The 15,716-nt window shown below is 38.6% G+C and overlaps 1 protein-coding gene across 11 annotated transcripts in view; it reads right to left on the bottom strand.

Annotated features, from left to right (window-relative positions):
* Positions 1–15,716, bottom strand: part of Dgkb (diacylglycerol kinase beta) — a 696,100-nt gene that overhangs the window by 391,664 nt on the left and 288,720 nt on the right. The window lies entirely within an intron of this gene.

Raw genomic sequence — 15,716 nt, 5'->3', positions numbered from 1 at the left:
TTGAATAAGAGTGATCTGATTTTGAAAAAAAAAAAAAAAAAACAAAAAAACAAAAAACTTCCCTTCTGACTTTCAGTATGCCGACACAGAAGCCCGACTTCACCTTGTCATTTGACTAGGTGAACAGTAGTTACTGCTGAGGCGTAATTGCCAGGTCAGAGGTGCTAAAAGCCCACTGCGTGCAGTGTGCTCATTAACCCAACCCACCTGGAAGAAAATACACCCAGCTGGATGCTGTCCTACGTGCTATTTTGTAGCAAATAAAGAGTGGAAGAAGAACAGAAGGTGATCCCATACACCATCAGTGGGAACAATATGGCATGAGCAATCCGAGCAACTTTTCTGTACATTGATACATTGATGTTAGTATAAGAATAACCACGTAGAAAGCTCCATTATGCATTGCATATATTTTATTTACTTTAGAATTTTATTTGTTAGAAAGCGAAAGGGAGGAGAGACAGAGAGGGAGAGAACCTGTGTTTGCGGACAGCCTGAGGCTACAATAGCTGGGGTTGCTGTTAGAGGGGGAGGTGTGCGCTGCATTCTGGGAACCAAACTCTGGTCCCCGCAAAGGGCAGCAGGCACTTAAGTGGCTCTTCAGTAACTGAACCAACTCTTCATCCTGTCTGTGTTCATTGTAGATATGAATGAGACTGTACTATATACACGTTTTAAAATCTTATTTTAAATCTTTTAGCTTAAAACATTTCTGAGGAGGGAGGGGCTTAAGGGGGGATACGAAATGAATAAAGTGTAATTAATAAAATAAAATGAAAAAACATTTCTGAAAAAAATTATATTGTCTGCAGGCGTTAGAGATTCTTTACAAATTTCTTTATTTATGAAAATCTTATGGATTCTATGCGGATTCATGTTGTTTGGTTGTCACATGAGATATGAGTGAATGGATTCTAACATTAAATAATTTGCTTTTATGTCATCATTATAGGCTGAAGAAGTGGCTCAGTGAGAAAACTATTTTCTTGGCATGTGTGTGTGCTGAGCTCAGCCCCAGGAACATAAATTGATGAGATCTGATAGACTAAGATCAGAAGGAAGGAGAGGAGGACCTCCCCTATCAGTGAGCTTGGGGAGGGGCATGCATGCAGAAAGGGGGAGGGATGGTGGATGGGGAGGGGAAGAAGGAGGGGCTTATGGGGGGATACAAAGTGAATAAAATGTAATTAATAAAAATAAAAATCTTTTCATTATTATAAAAATTACTATTCTAGTTACTATCTGAATCACATTTTGTGAAAAGGCTATTTTACAGTACATTGTTCTGCTACATTTACTTTACCGCTCTTAGAGTGACTCCCAGAGTGGAATGAGAGTGTCGGATGCATTGAGACCCTTCAACAGGAAGTACCTTCGAATGTTATAACATGGCTTCCATGAGAATAAACACCATCGGGGTTGTCTGTGTGTGTGTGTGTGTGTGTGTGTGTGTGTGTGTGTGTGTGCAAGAGAGAGAGAGAGAGAGAGGGAGAGAGAGGGAGGAGAGAGACCTTGTTCATGAACAGTACAATCCAAACCTTGATAATCTCTTCAATTTAAAGTCTGCTCATGTTACTTAGTAGACATTTTACATATTTTCAATTTAAGCTAAAAGCCTTGAAATGGTTTTTTCAAAGCTAAACAAACAGTATACAATTATATTAGAAAATGCATAAAATTTAACTGAACCCACCATCTGGTAATGAAATCTATGGATATTTAACCTGAAATTTTCATTCATTTTCTCTGGTATCATGATGTTCATTTTTACCATCTAGTGTGCAAACTGCACACTTCCATTCTTGCACCACCTGATACACTTGTGTTTTCTACATGTGATAAATGCCTATGTAACAATCTCCCACTTTAGCAGAGCATCCCTAACAACCTGCATATTCTCCTGTCCATCTCCTCGCGCACTCAGATTAGAACATGTGAATACTTGGATGCCATGTGAATGCTTTATTCGGCATTCTGCACCGTCTAGATCTAGATCTTTCTATGCACAACTGTTAGATTTTTTTTTATATGTACTACTGAGTGAATTTCCAATTATGTGAATATGCTTTTCAAATCCACTTCAATAGGCACTTGGGCTGGTAGAGTCTTGTTGGTATAAAGATGTTTTTCATGTGTGCTTCCTATTATTACAAGCAGTGTTGACTTGGTGAATCTAATAGTTTGTAACACTAAAAGAAAATGCAATTGATTTCTGAAAGACATTGCACAAAATCAAAGAAATATATCCATCCACGATGTCTATTCTCTCCAATAATTTGTATTTTTATTTTTCAACTTTAAAAAAATTGATCAACTTTCTATTTCTTTGATTCTTATGGATTGATAAAATTTCTTAATTGTCTTGATTTTAGTCATTTAGTTTGCATTTTTCAGAAATCCTTTATGATTTAAACATTCTTTTTTTAAATATGAATACCTTTTGGTATGGGTTTCAAAGAATATAAATTTAATTACAATGTATTCAAATTTATAAACCTCTTGATCAATAGGACCTACATAAGTGAAGTTTCCCTACTTGAGGTTGAAAAAAGAAAAGGAATTCACACATTGTGCTCCTAAAATTTCACTAGTACCTTTTAGGATAGTTAAACATGCTTATTTTCAGCCCTCTTGCCTTCCTCTTCCTCTTCCTCTTCTTCCCTCTCTACTTTCCCTTCTTTCTCTCCTATCTTCTACTTTTGCTGTAGTCTTGCAATCTTTTCTATTTATTTGTATTCACTTTTTACATTTATTAAATAGCCCAGTTTCCACCCAGAATAAAAATATCAGATATTATATATATTTTGTGTTTGTTTGGATACTGATTTTTTTTTTATTTTAAAGAGATTTAAAATTATGTCTGCTAATTCTAATGTTACTGGTTACAGGAAAATCTTACCTATTACATATTGATTGAAGAATAGTTATATTACTATTTTGCCTATACTTTGATTGTTTATTTATTTAGATTTTTGTACATATAGCTGTGCTACATGCTAATTAAAATAGCATTAACAATTTCAATTTTATAATAGGTCTGTTTCTCCATTTTATTTTCTTTGCTAGAATTACAATATTTAGTCAACTGTAAGTATTCATATAGGCTAAACTTATTTTGTTCTTTGTCTTAAATGGAATAATTTTGTCACATATTCAATGATATTTGTCACTTTTTGTTTTATATTCGGTCAGCATTCTTGACTCTAGAAGGTCAAAGTTACTTTGCTTCTGTAACAGTGTTCTTTGGATATGCTGACATGATTTTTCTAGTTGAATGGTTAGTATGAGAATGTACATTCACATATGCCTGTATTATGAAAACATTCTTGTAATCTTTTCCTTCATCCTACTGGCAACTGAGCACTTACAAGTCTATATAGAATAATATTTGGTTTGGTAACTCCTGCAACTACATTAAGGGTCAAAATAGACCTAATTTTTCACCTCCTTATTAATTAAAAGTTTTACCAGATTTATATTGGTAAATTAAATGGAAGTTCTAGGATATACAATAATTTCTTTCCCTTTTGAACATGTATATATAATTTTGTAAGTTTCCTAGATCTGGTAACATTTGGATAAAAACACTAATTTCTGGTGTTCCCTTTTAAATAAAGTGTTCAACATAATGCTTAAACTCCTTTAGCGATTATTGAAATATTATTAAAGATAAATAATATTATTGAAGATGTGCTTTATAATTCTTCCCAAATCAGCCCTTTCCAGGAACAATTCTGTAGCAGGTCATGGCCCCCGTGTATGTTTCTGAACACTTCGGCAAAGGAGGCTGAGGGGCTTTCAGAGCACACCAGCAGAAGCAGACTGCCGTGATGTTCTAACCATCCAAACTCATCACGTTTCTTCTAGACCATGGTGCCGCGTCATCTGTAATTCAGGCTTGTTCTCTTTTAAAATTGTCATCACTGGTTCTTAGCAGTGTCCTACCCCCAAACATAAATCCCATGTAATTGTCATGGCAATTTTACCCTCTGTAAGTGTGTACTAAATGGATTTAAAAGTTGGCCTTTAACTCAACATCTTAATCCACTCAATCCATGCACTTTTCCTTTGGGATTCATTCATTCCTCATTCCACTCATTCACTAAAGAGGAGGCTAGGAAAATCCTGTAATCATTATGAGTGTGACCAGCCTTATGCTTATCATTAAAGTGGGATTACCAGCTCCTGCCTTCCTGGGCTCTTTACATGCACATAAATAAAAAGATTATACTTTATACTCTCAATAGGTTTAATTCTCTCTCTCTCTCTCTCTCTCTCTCTCTCTCTCTCTCTCTCTGTGTGTGTGTGTGTGTGTGTGTGTATACATGTGTTTATTTGTAGGTTGTAGGTCAGGAAATAACCCTGTATCTCTCAAACTCTCTCATCCTCTATGTTTGGGTAAAGGAGTGACAAAGGCAATTTTCTAAAATTCAAAGCTCAACTGAGCAGAGAGCTCTGTCTGAAGTTAGAAACAACATCCAGTGGACAGCTGGAAAGCATGCTTGTAGCAATCAGAAAAGAAGGTACAACTTCAATAGTGCATCCGTGCAAAAGCTCTGTCAAGGGCCAAAATGCAAAGTCTCACATGTTTACACCCAGGTCAGCAGGCATGAACATTGACTCCCTGTTCCTCTGACTAGTGATGAGGGATGAGGGAATAAAGGGATTCTAGAAAAATGCCTCTGAGGAAAGTTTGGGAGTCTGTGCTTCACATTTGGGAGTCTGTCTATCAGTTATAAATATTTTATCTGGAAGATCAACAGATATAATCAATTTACAAGGAAGTTATCTAATGCATATTTTTTAAATTTAAAACTTCAGATAGATGTTTTAGTTACCATTTAACTAATACTGCTATCATTATTTTAACAGCAATTATTATTTAATTATTGAACTTTCAGTGTATTTCACAGCATCAGTGTGTTCCCTAGGGGACTGATCTGCTCTTGTTACATTTGACAAGAACCTTATGCTAACAACTGAGCTCAGGAGCTTCATTCCAGATGATCATCAGTCGTCACTAAGGCAAGCCTTGAAGTGCCAGTTTTTAAGACGACTGCAGTTAGAGGTATGCTGTGTAACACTCTTCCTATTGTTATCAACACAGCATGGTAAGTTTAAGACACCCCTGGGAACACAGATGCCTGGAGCTCTGGACTCAACAAAAAGTCTCTGGTGAGATCATCGCGCTCTCAGAAGCTCACATTCATTTTAATTAAGTTTTGAGATCGAATAGAAGCAAAAGTCAAAAACCTCACTTCTCTACAACAGCATTTTAAAAACACCGACGGAGAATATCTTAAGAAAGAAAAAGACTTCCCATTGCCACACTATAATTTTAGAAGTGTGATAACCAGATTTCTTAAAAAATCAGGTGTTTATTTTGATTTTAAGGTTAGTATTTATTATTCAGACACCATCAGACATTGTTCATGCATTAGCCTGAAGTAGACTGAACATACAGAGCAAATATGAGGTTGTTATCAAGCAGGATATGTATTAGACATTACAAAATAATATCCTTTTACACTAAGAGAGGATCAAAGGTTTTGACAGCACTAATGCTCATATGCTTACTTCTCTGCACTGAAGAACTATCTGACTGATGGATCACAGACAGCATTATCTGTTGCCAGCGGCCTTGGTTTTTCTCCTCTGTTTTAGAAAGTAGAGTAACTTCAGACATTTGCCTCAGGAAAGTTATCAGTTCTGATTTCGGCATTTCATGTTATAAATAACATGCTTCTCTCCTATTACTGTGCTCAACTTCAGATTCACAGAGGCATGTATGCACTTTCCTATTTTTTATTGAAATCACAATTTTAAATAGCTTCATAGATGCCTCATAAGTCAGAGTGGATCTCTAGGTCCTGATATTATCATTTTGCAACTGCATTTTTAGAGCACAAAAATAAGTTATATTTTGTCTGTAGGCTCCTACTCTTGCTATGAATGGCCTGCAACTCACTATGTAGACTAGGCTAGACTTTAATTTGTGATGAATTTCTTGTTTAAGCCACCCCACCCAAGTACTTGTGGTCCTAGGTATCAGCCAACATGCTAAGCTAGAAGCCACCTCTAATAGCGTCAGCCTTGTGTCCATGTGTCTTCTGGACACCCTCCCTTGACACTGTTGGTGAAGCTTCAGGGTCTGCAAAACTCTACGCAAGAAGTATTTAAGTCTCCCATATTTTCATTCTCTGATTTGTACAACCAAGTGGTGTTACAGAAGGAGGGGCTATTCATTTAAACACTTTCCTTTGGACCTTGTAAAGGTCTGCTTCAAACTCAGGACTTGCCAACTTATTGTAACCTTCAGGCAGTAGCTTCAGCTAAGAGAAAAGTTAATTATAAGTATGTTGTCCTTTTCAAAACATATCCAATTTGAGTTGATAATATGCTAGAGAATACAACCACTTTTAACAAACCAGTTTAGACTTCTATGCTATTGCATGGAAGGTAAATTTAAGCCACATGAAGGTACATTCCATGAGAACAAAAGGTGTAGTTGTACATAATAATCTGAACTCATATTTGTGGCCTTAGGGTACAAGTTAATGTTATTACTATTATAACCAGATCTAACTTCAAGGATTTGAGAAAACGTTCTGGTAAAATATTAAGAATGGAAACCTTAAGCTCATTATTTCATGATATCTCAAAAACACTGCTTACACAGTGTAAGTTTTGGAAGTGGAGGGGGAAAAAGAGAGAGAAGAGTAAAGGATAAAGCGAGAAAATACACGTGAGCTTGTGAAGTTCTGACGCTGTCTCATTAAGTATTTATCTCCCTGGTGTCAAAGTAGAAGAAATGAGTCATCATTAAACAATGCGTTCTGTAAAAACGGTCTTCTTGAAAAGTGCACATGATTTTTGGAAAATGTTAAAGGGGTATGAAACTTCTTTCAAGTCACTGTCAGTGATTAACAAAAAACAATGTTTAATTAAGACATTTTATCTTATCTAAAACAATAAGTTCATTGATATATCAAAGTAGCTTCAGAAACATCTTTTGTTAAAACACAAGTTTTTATAAGAGCTGGGAAACACTCGTGTTTGTGCATGTGTGCGCGCGCGCATGCGTGTATGCACCCTATTTGCATGCCTAATACCCACGGAGGCCAGAACTATAGTTACAGACAGCTGTACACTTCCATGTGGTTGTTGGGAATAAACTCAGGACCCCCAAAGAGCAGTACATAGCGCCTGAGCCTTCCCTCCCGGCCCTTAGACTTTATTTCATGATACAGGGTCCCAACTCTAAAGCTGTGCTTCACTGATTGGCGAGCCTGGGTCAGTGGGCTCCAGCAATTCACTAATCTCACCGCCCTGACACTCGTCCCCTGAATTCAGGCTTTCTTGGTTGCACCACTGCACTCTATCTTCTGAGCCATCTCCCCAGCCTAGAAATGGTCACTTTCAAATGATTCTTGAAATAGTTACAAATATAACTTTATGTTAAGGAGCAAGTAACTGGTAGTAAACAAAGATTCCAGATGATTTTTTTGTTTGGATTATGTGTCACTAGGATTGGTGAATGATTAGGCTTTGTTCTGTTTTCTGAAAGAATAAAACAAGGCAATTCAGATCAACAAACTCAGCGAAGAACAGAGTACAGCTTAACTGATCCAGAAAGATAAGGGCATCCGTGACATTTTAACCATTTGTTGCACATGCATTTGAAAGGACGGATTCCCATTTCCCTCTTCACTTCTTCTCTGAATGGGCAGCATCTCGGCGCTTGTATTTGGGGTTGGAGGAGGATAAAGTTTCTTGTGAAATTCAAGACATTCCCCTTTATATGTTGGAACAAACTATCTCTAAACAGGAAAGCAAAGAGGGAGGGTGAAAGCCCTTTGATAGGAAAACCTGACTGTAGGTCACAGCAGAATGAGTATCGAGCACCGACCTTAACTCTTCAGGTGTTGATGAGGATTTTGCCTGTGGTACCAGCGCTGGAGACGGTTTGATAGCTTGGTACTGTCACGTGGATGACCTCAGTCACCAGGGTTCTCTCTGCTTCCAGGACTTAACCCTCCTGCCTGTCTGCAGTGCTGGAGGCTCTGGAATATTGCAGGGGCTGCTATTGAGCAGAGATAACCAGGACAGCTTTCATTTTCCAAGCAGGAACATAACTTTGGGTTTAAGGCAAATGCAGATTTCGAAAACAATCTTTGCTTTGGTATTTAGCCCACAAGGGTGTTCTTTTGTGGTTTCAGTATAAATAAACAAATACTAAAGGAAAAGAAAAAAAAAAAAAAAAAAGAGTTCCAAAAGACTTACAAAACAATCCTCCAAGATTTTTCAATAAATGGCCTTAAAAGAATTTATCTTAATGTTTCCAATTAAAAACCACAGATAATTGTTTCTAAAGTTAACAATTTCTAATCCTAACCTGTAACAACAAAGTGGTGAACCCATTCAGGTCAGTTTGGTAAATCTGGGCAAATTCATAGTTTCATATTAATGTTTTTATGATTAATTAATAGGTCAAATTTTTATTCTGTAGCTATTAGATTTTTGTGGAGTTAACATAGAATGTGATATAAGAAAGCATTTTGAAAAGAAATAAATTCATATTTTCTTGGGAAAAATATAAACTTATTTTGCTAAGGTCAATTGATAAAAACTGCATATAAATTGCCTAAAAAGAAAGTTATTGAACTTATTATTGGTTTTCCATACCATGTTTAGTGATGCACATATGCAACAGAGTTTATAATTGTACTATAGAAGCTCCATCCCACCCCTGGAAGGTACTAATGAGTATTTAAACAATATTTATTTACAAACAATTATGAAATCCATATATTGTCAATCAGAAAGGGACTCTAAAACCATCTAACATGTGCACCCATTCACCTATGTAACATACATTTATGGATCATGACAATGTGATGGAAACTGAGCTAGTTTTCACAAGATGTAATTCTTGTCTTCAAATATTTTCTGGACTTACACTAGGAAGACAAAGCTCCAAACAACCTCAAAAAAAATTTTTTTTTGAGAATAGTGAAAGTACATTATGTGGAAAAGAAACATATCTTACTAAAAGTAAACATATTAGAATCGAGAGTTGGAGTTTGTGCAAAAGTTAATTATTTAGCAAACTGAGGAGCTATGTGGAGAAATGATTAACAGGTTATTGGGTTAAGATGAGGGGTATATGATCGAAGAATAAAAGAAATATTAAAGAAGGAAAAGGGGAAATAAGTATACTCAGAGAATGTGTGAGTGAGTGAAATATCTGGAAATTCTGGAATAATAACCACAGGGTCAGAAGAAAATGACTAAAGTATTTGTACACATTCATGCACAAGCAGCTTACACAGCCTGATAATGACACTCTTACTTAGGTGGACAGATTATTGCTTCTATTAGGTGAGTGTACCCTTGGTTACACATCTACAAATTCACGGCATCTAAAAATTTACACAAACTGCACATTAGTAAGAACAATGTCTTTGCTAAGGCCACCTGTTCTACCAAAATCTGATTTCAATTCACCACCACAGAAAAAAAAAACTTATCAGCAATATAAACATTACTGAATTTATGAGATAATACTGTAAATGTCCAGTGATTTACCTACATGTAAATGAATTTCCAGACTTTATGGATTTAAATAATTAGATAATACAAATTTCTATTCAAATCATTAAATAGAAAATGGTTGGGTTCCAAGATGGCAGCGAGCAGAGCGTACTGTTTTGGAGAGGCAGAGGACATGAATCTCTGAAATTGGTGAGTGGAGAGACAATCAAAACTGGAATTTGGACTTTGGGGCTTTCTAAAGGAGAGGGGACACCATAGAAGCATGGAGTGCTTGTAGATTTAGATCGGGCAAGGACTTCTCTGGGAAAGAAGTGGGGCACTTCCCTTGTCCAGGCCTCCTGCAAGGGGGAAGCGTGCACACAGCACCAGGCAGCTGAGTGCAAAGCTCACAGTCTGAGGACTAAGAAAGCAGAGGCAGTGCTCTGGGCCCCTTACCTCAGCGGACAGCTAGGACAGCTGTAACCACCCGCTGAACAACATCCCTTGGACACATGTCAAAGGAGCCCATACCCTGGGACCTGCCTAGGGCCCCCTTCCCAAGCTCCTTGCTAAGCTCCAGACCCATGGAGTGTCACCCCTCCCCCCATCCTGTGGGACACGATCCCGCCACAAGAAGCTCAGCGGAACTACATCCCTCTGGGGCCACCTCCGGAAACCTGTCCCACCTGAGTGTACCCATCATAGGAAATCCCACCTAGCTGTAGCACACACACCTCTGGAAACCCTACCACACCGGAGGAGCACACCCAAGGCCAGCGCCAGAGCACAGGCCCAACCACGGAGCGCCAACCACAGAGACTCAGACTCAGTTCTGCAATACAATCCTTCCTGGATCCCAAATCCTCAAAGCTCCGTGCCTGGGGCCCAAGACAGCAGAGGCAGAGCTCCAGATCCCGAAGCCGCAGTGGAGAGCTGTAACCACCCGCTGAACGCCACCACTCAGAGGAGCCCACACCCCACCTAGTGCCCTCTCGCTGAGCTCTGGACCCTCGGAACACACCCCCCCCGCCCCCGCACCATCACCACTGGGTCCCGCCGGAGTGCACACACCACCAGAAACTCCACCCTGCCAGAGCACATGCCCAAAGAGTGCCAGCCACAGAGACTCAGATCTGTAGTACAATCCTTCCCAGATCCCAAGTCTGCAAGTGGCAGCACTGACTACACAGGGCTGCCCGGCCAGTGATTGTATGGGCCATCCAACCCCTCAGTGGCAGATAACCAGCTGAACAGCCACCAAAGCCTAACAGACGTGCAAAAACAATACGTGCCCAGAATCTTCAACAGCGCTTGCAATCCCTTAAGCGCCTGCAACACCTTCAGTGCCTGCAAGGCACCCCCTCACACACTGAAGGCCTCTTCATTCTCCAACACCCTGTCCCTTAGGACACACCTACAAGCACATGCTCAATCGCTACCCCGCATTTGCCCTTCTGTGCCTGCGAACTTTCCTCCTACAGGTATAGCTGAATCACCAATGCACACACTGAAACCACTGGACCTCCCCCATTTTCCTGAAGAATTCTCCAGACACCAGAGAAAGACCAGTCTGATCTGCAGATCCAGGAACAAACAGTAAACACTATGGATAACCAAATGGCCAGGGGTCGGCGAAAGAACACAACCAATATAAATCAAGTGCCTTTAAGAAGAAATTTGTAACATCTCATACAAACAACTTAATGGCACAACTGAAAGCCCTAGAAAGAAAAAATAAAAAAGAAGCAGAAACACCCAAAAGGAGCAGATGGCTGGAAATAATCAAACTCAGGGCTGAAATCAACCAATTAGAAACAACAAATAAAACAATTCAAAGAATCAATGAAACCAAGAGCTGGTTCTTTGAGAAAATTAACAAGATAGACAAACCCTTAGCCAAACTAATTAAATGGCAGAGAGAAACTATCCAAATCAGCAAAATCAGAAATGAAAAGGGAGACATAACTATAGACAATGAGGAAATCCAAACAATCATTAGGTCGTACTACAAAAGCCTATATGCCACAAATTTCGAAAATCTAAAAGAAATGGACAATTTTCTTGATAGATTCCATCTATCAAAATTAAGTCAAGACCAAGTAGAAAGATTGAACAGCCCTATGTCCCCCAAGGAAATTGAAGCAGCCATCAACAGCATCTCTTCCATAAAAGGCCGAGGGCCAGATGGTTTCAGTGCAGAATTTTACCAGACCTTCAAAGAAGTGCTAACTCCAATGCTCTCCAAATTATTCCACAAAATAGAAACAGAAGGAACATTACCAAACTCATTCTATGAAACCACAGTCACATTAATATCTAAACCACACAAAGATCCAACAAAAAAAAGAGAACTTCAGACCTATCTCTTTTGAACATTTATGCAAAGATACTCAATAAAATACTTGCAAACCGAAACCAAGAACACATAAAAGATATCAACCACCATGACCAAGTAAGTTTCATCCCAGGCATGCAATTGTGGTTCAATATACGGATATCCATCAATGTAATCACCATATAAACAAACTGAAGGAGAAAAACCACATGGTCATCTCCCTAGATGCCTAAAAAGCACTTGAAAAAAAATCCAACACCCATTCATGTTTAAAGTCTTGGAGAGATCAGGGTTACAAGGAACATACCTAAACATAGTAAAAGCAATATACAGCAAGCCTATAGCCAACATCAAACTCAACAGAGAGAAATTTAAATCAATCCCATTGAAATCAGGGACAAGGCAAGGCTGCCCATTGTCTCCATATCTCTTCAACATAGTACTTAAAGTCCTAGCTTGAGCAATAAAACAATTAAAGGGAGATCAAGGGAATACAAATCAGAAAGGAAGAAGTCATTCACTATTCACAGATGATATGATAGTATACCTGAGTGACCCCAAAAATTTAACCAGAGAACTCCTTCAGCTGATAAACACCTTCAGCAAAGTGGAAGAATACAAAATTAACTCAAAAAAAAAATCAGAAGCCCTTCTGTATACCCAAGACAAAAGGGCCAAGAAAGAAATTTGAGAAACAACACCCTTCACAATAGCCACTAATAACATAAAATACCTTGGGGTGACTCTAACCAAGCAGGTGAAAGACCTGTTTGAAAAAAAAAAAAAAAACAACAAAACAAAACCTTCAAATCTCTGAAGAAAGAAATCGAAGAAGATATCAGAAGATGGAAAGATCTCCTGTGCTCATGGATCAGTAGAATTAACAAAGTGAAAATGGCCATTCTGCCAAAAACAATCTACAGATTCAATGCAATTCCCATCAAAATACCAACACAATTCTTTACAGACCTTGAAAAAAAGATTCTCTGCTTCATATGGAGAAACAAAAAAACCCAGAACTTCCAAAACAATCCTGTACAACAACAGATCCTCTGGAGGTATCTCCATTCCTGATCTCAAGTTGTACTATAGAGCAATAATAATGAAAACGGCTTGGTACTGGCATAGAAACAGAAAGGTGGATCAATGGAACTGAACAGAAGACCCATAAATAAACCCACACACCTATGAATACTTGATTTTTGACAAAGAAGCCAAAACCATTCAATGGAAAAAAAGACATCATCTTCAATAAATGGTGCTGGTTCAACTGGTTGTCTACATGCAGAAAAATGAAAATAGATCCATATTTATCACCCTGCACAAAACTAAAGTCCAAGTGGATCAAAGACGTCAATATAAAACCAGATATTCCAAATCAGTTAGAAGAAAAAGTGGGGAACAGCCTAGAACTCATTGGCACAGGAGACAACTTCCTGAACAGAACACCAACAGCACAGGTCCTAAGAGCAACAATCAATAAATGGGACCTCATGAAACTGAAAGCTTCTGTTAAGCCAAAGACACTGTCGTTAAAACAAAACAATAGCCTAAAGATTGGGCAAGGATCTTCACCAACCCAACATCTGACAGAGGGCTGACATCTGGAATATATAAAGAACTAAAGAAGTTAAAAGGCAATAATCCAAGTAACCCAATTAAAAAATGGGGTATGGAACTAAACCAAGAATTCTCTGTAGAATAATATAGAATGGCAAAGAAACACATAAGGAGATGTTCAATATCCCTAGCCATCAGAGAGATGCAAATCAAAACAACCCTGAGATTTCACCTTACACCAATCAGAATGGCTAAGATCAAAAAACTCAAGAGATAACGCATGCTGGAGAGGCTGTGGAGAAAGGGGAACCCTCCTCCATTGCTGGTGGGAATGTCAACTGGTACAACCACTATGGAAATCAATCTGACTCTTTCTCAGGCAATTAGGAATAGTGCTACCTCAAGATCCAGCTAAACCACTCCTAGGCATATGCCCAAAAGAGTCTCAAGTACACAATAAGGACATTTGCTCAACCATGTTTGTAGCAGCCTTATTTGTAATATCCAGAACCTGGAAACAACCCAGATGTCCATCAACGGAAGAATGGATACAGAAATTGTGGTACTTTCACACAATGGAATACTACTCAGCAATTAAAACCAAGGAAGTCATGAATTTTGCAGGCAAATGTTGGGATCTAGAAAAAACTCATCCTGAGTGAGGTATCCCAAAAGCAGAAAGACACAAATGGTATATACTCATTTTTAAAGACCTATAAGATAGGATAAACATACTAAAATATGTACACCTAAAGAAAATAAACAAGAAAGAGGTGCAGGAGTAAGATGATCAATCCTCATCTAGAAAGACAAAGGAAATGGACATTGGAAATAGGAGAAAACAATTAACAGGACAGTAGCCTACCACAGAAGGCACCTGAAAGACTCTACCTAGCAGTGTATCAAAGCAGATGCTAAGACCCATAAACAAGCCTTCCATAGAGTGTAGGAAATCATATGAAGGAAGGAGGAATTAATTTATCCTAGAGGGGACAGGGAGCCCCACAAGGTCCAAATATACCTGAGCACAGGGATCTTCTATGAGACTGTTTATCCAACCAAGCACCAACCTACAACCCCTGCTCAGACAGAGCCCATGGTAGCTCAGAATCCAGTGGGTTCCCTAGTAAGGGGGACAGGAATTGTTTCTGAACTCATGAGCTTCCCCTCCCCCCAAAGGGAGGAGCAGCCTTGCTAGGCCACAGATAAGGACATTGCAACCATCCTGAAGATACCTGATAAGCTAGAGCCAGATGGAAGGAGAGGAGGAAACTCCCTCTCAGTGGACTAGGAAGGGGGCAGGGAGGAGATGAAGGAGGAAGGGGAGGATTGGGAGGGAAAGAGGGAGTGGGCTATGGCTGAGATACAAGTGAATGTATAAAATTATTTAAAAATAAAAAAATACTAATATAAAAAAAGCAGAAAAGAAAAGAAAAAGAAAATGGTAGCTCAGTATCCAAGTGGTTTCCCTAGTTATGGAGAAGAGGGACAATTTCTGACATGAACTCAATGGCTAGCTCTTTGACCCCACCCCCACCCCCGAGGGAGGAGCAGCCTTGCTAGGCCACAGAGGAGGACTTTGCAGCCAGGCCTGAAGATACCTGATAAGCTAGGGTCAGATTAAAGGGGAGGAGGACCTCCCCTATCAGTGGACTTTGAAAGGGGCAGGGAGGAAATGAGGGAGGGAGGGTGGGATTGGGAGGGAATGAGGGAGCAGGATACAGCTGGTTAATAAACTGTAACTAATATTAAAAAGTAAATATTTAAATAAAAAAGAAAATGTCATTGCTTGATCTTTTTGAAGTTCTTCAGCATTTTTCATCGGTATCAAACTATTTATATCCCACTCTCATTCCACTTACAACAACAACAACAAAAAAAAACCAAAATAACCTTTGCGTTGAAAGCCATATTCAATCCACAGAAAAATTCTTGGTTCCCAGAATAATATAAGAAGGGAATTGCTTCTTTTGTTTTGAGATTATGATATAATTACAAAATATCGCCATTCCCTTTCCTCCCTCAAGGGCCTCCCATATATACCTCATCCTTCTCTCTAAAACTAATGGAATATATATATATATATATGCATATATATGTATGTATTCCTAAATATAACTTGATTAGTCTGTATAATGTACTTGAATATAGGTTTTCATATATTTGGTATTGTACAACCTCGTCCCTAGGGAAGGCTTACTTCTCCCATTCTCAGCATTCTTTAGTTAATTCTAAGTAGAGCTGAGGCATGTGTTCTTTCCCACCCTTTTCGGCATATCTATTGTTC

This window comes from Meriones unguiculatus, chromosome 1 (assembly GCF_030254825.1).
Source record: "Meriones unguiculatus strain TT.TT164.6M chromosome 1, Bangor_MerUng_6.1, whole genome shotgun sequence".
Taxonomy (NCBI): domain Eukaryota; kingdom Metazoa; phylum Chordata; class Mammalia; order Rodentia; family Muridae; genus Meriones; species Meriones unguiculatus.
The sequence above is the reverse complement of the archived record's forward strand: the minus strand, read 5'-3'. Positions and strand labels throughout refer to the sequence as shown.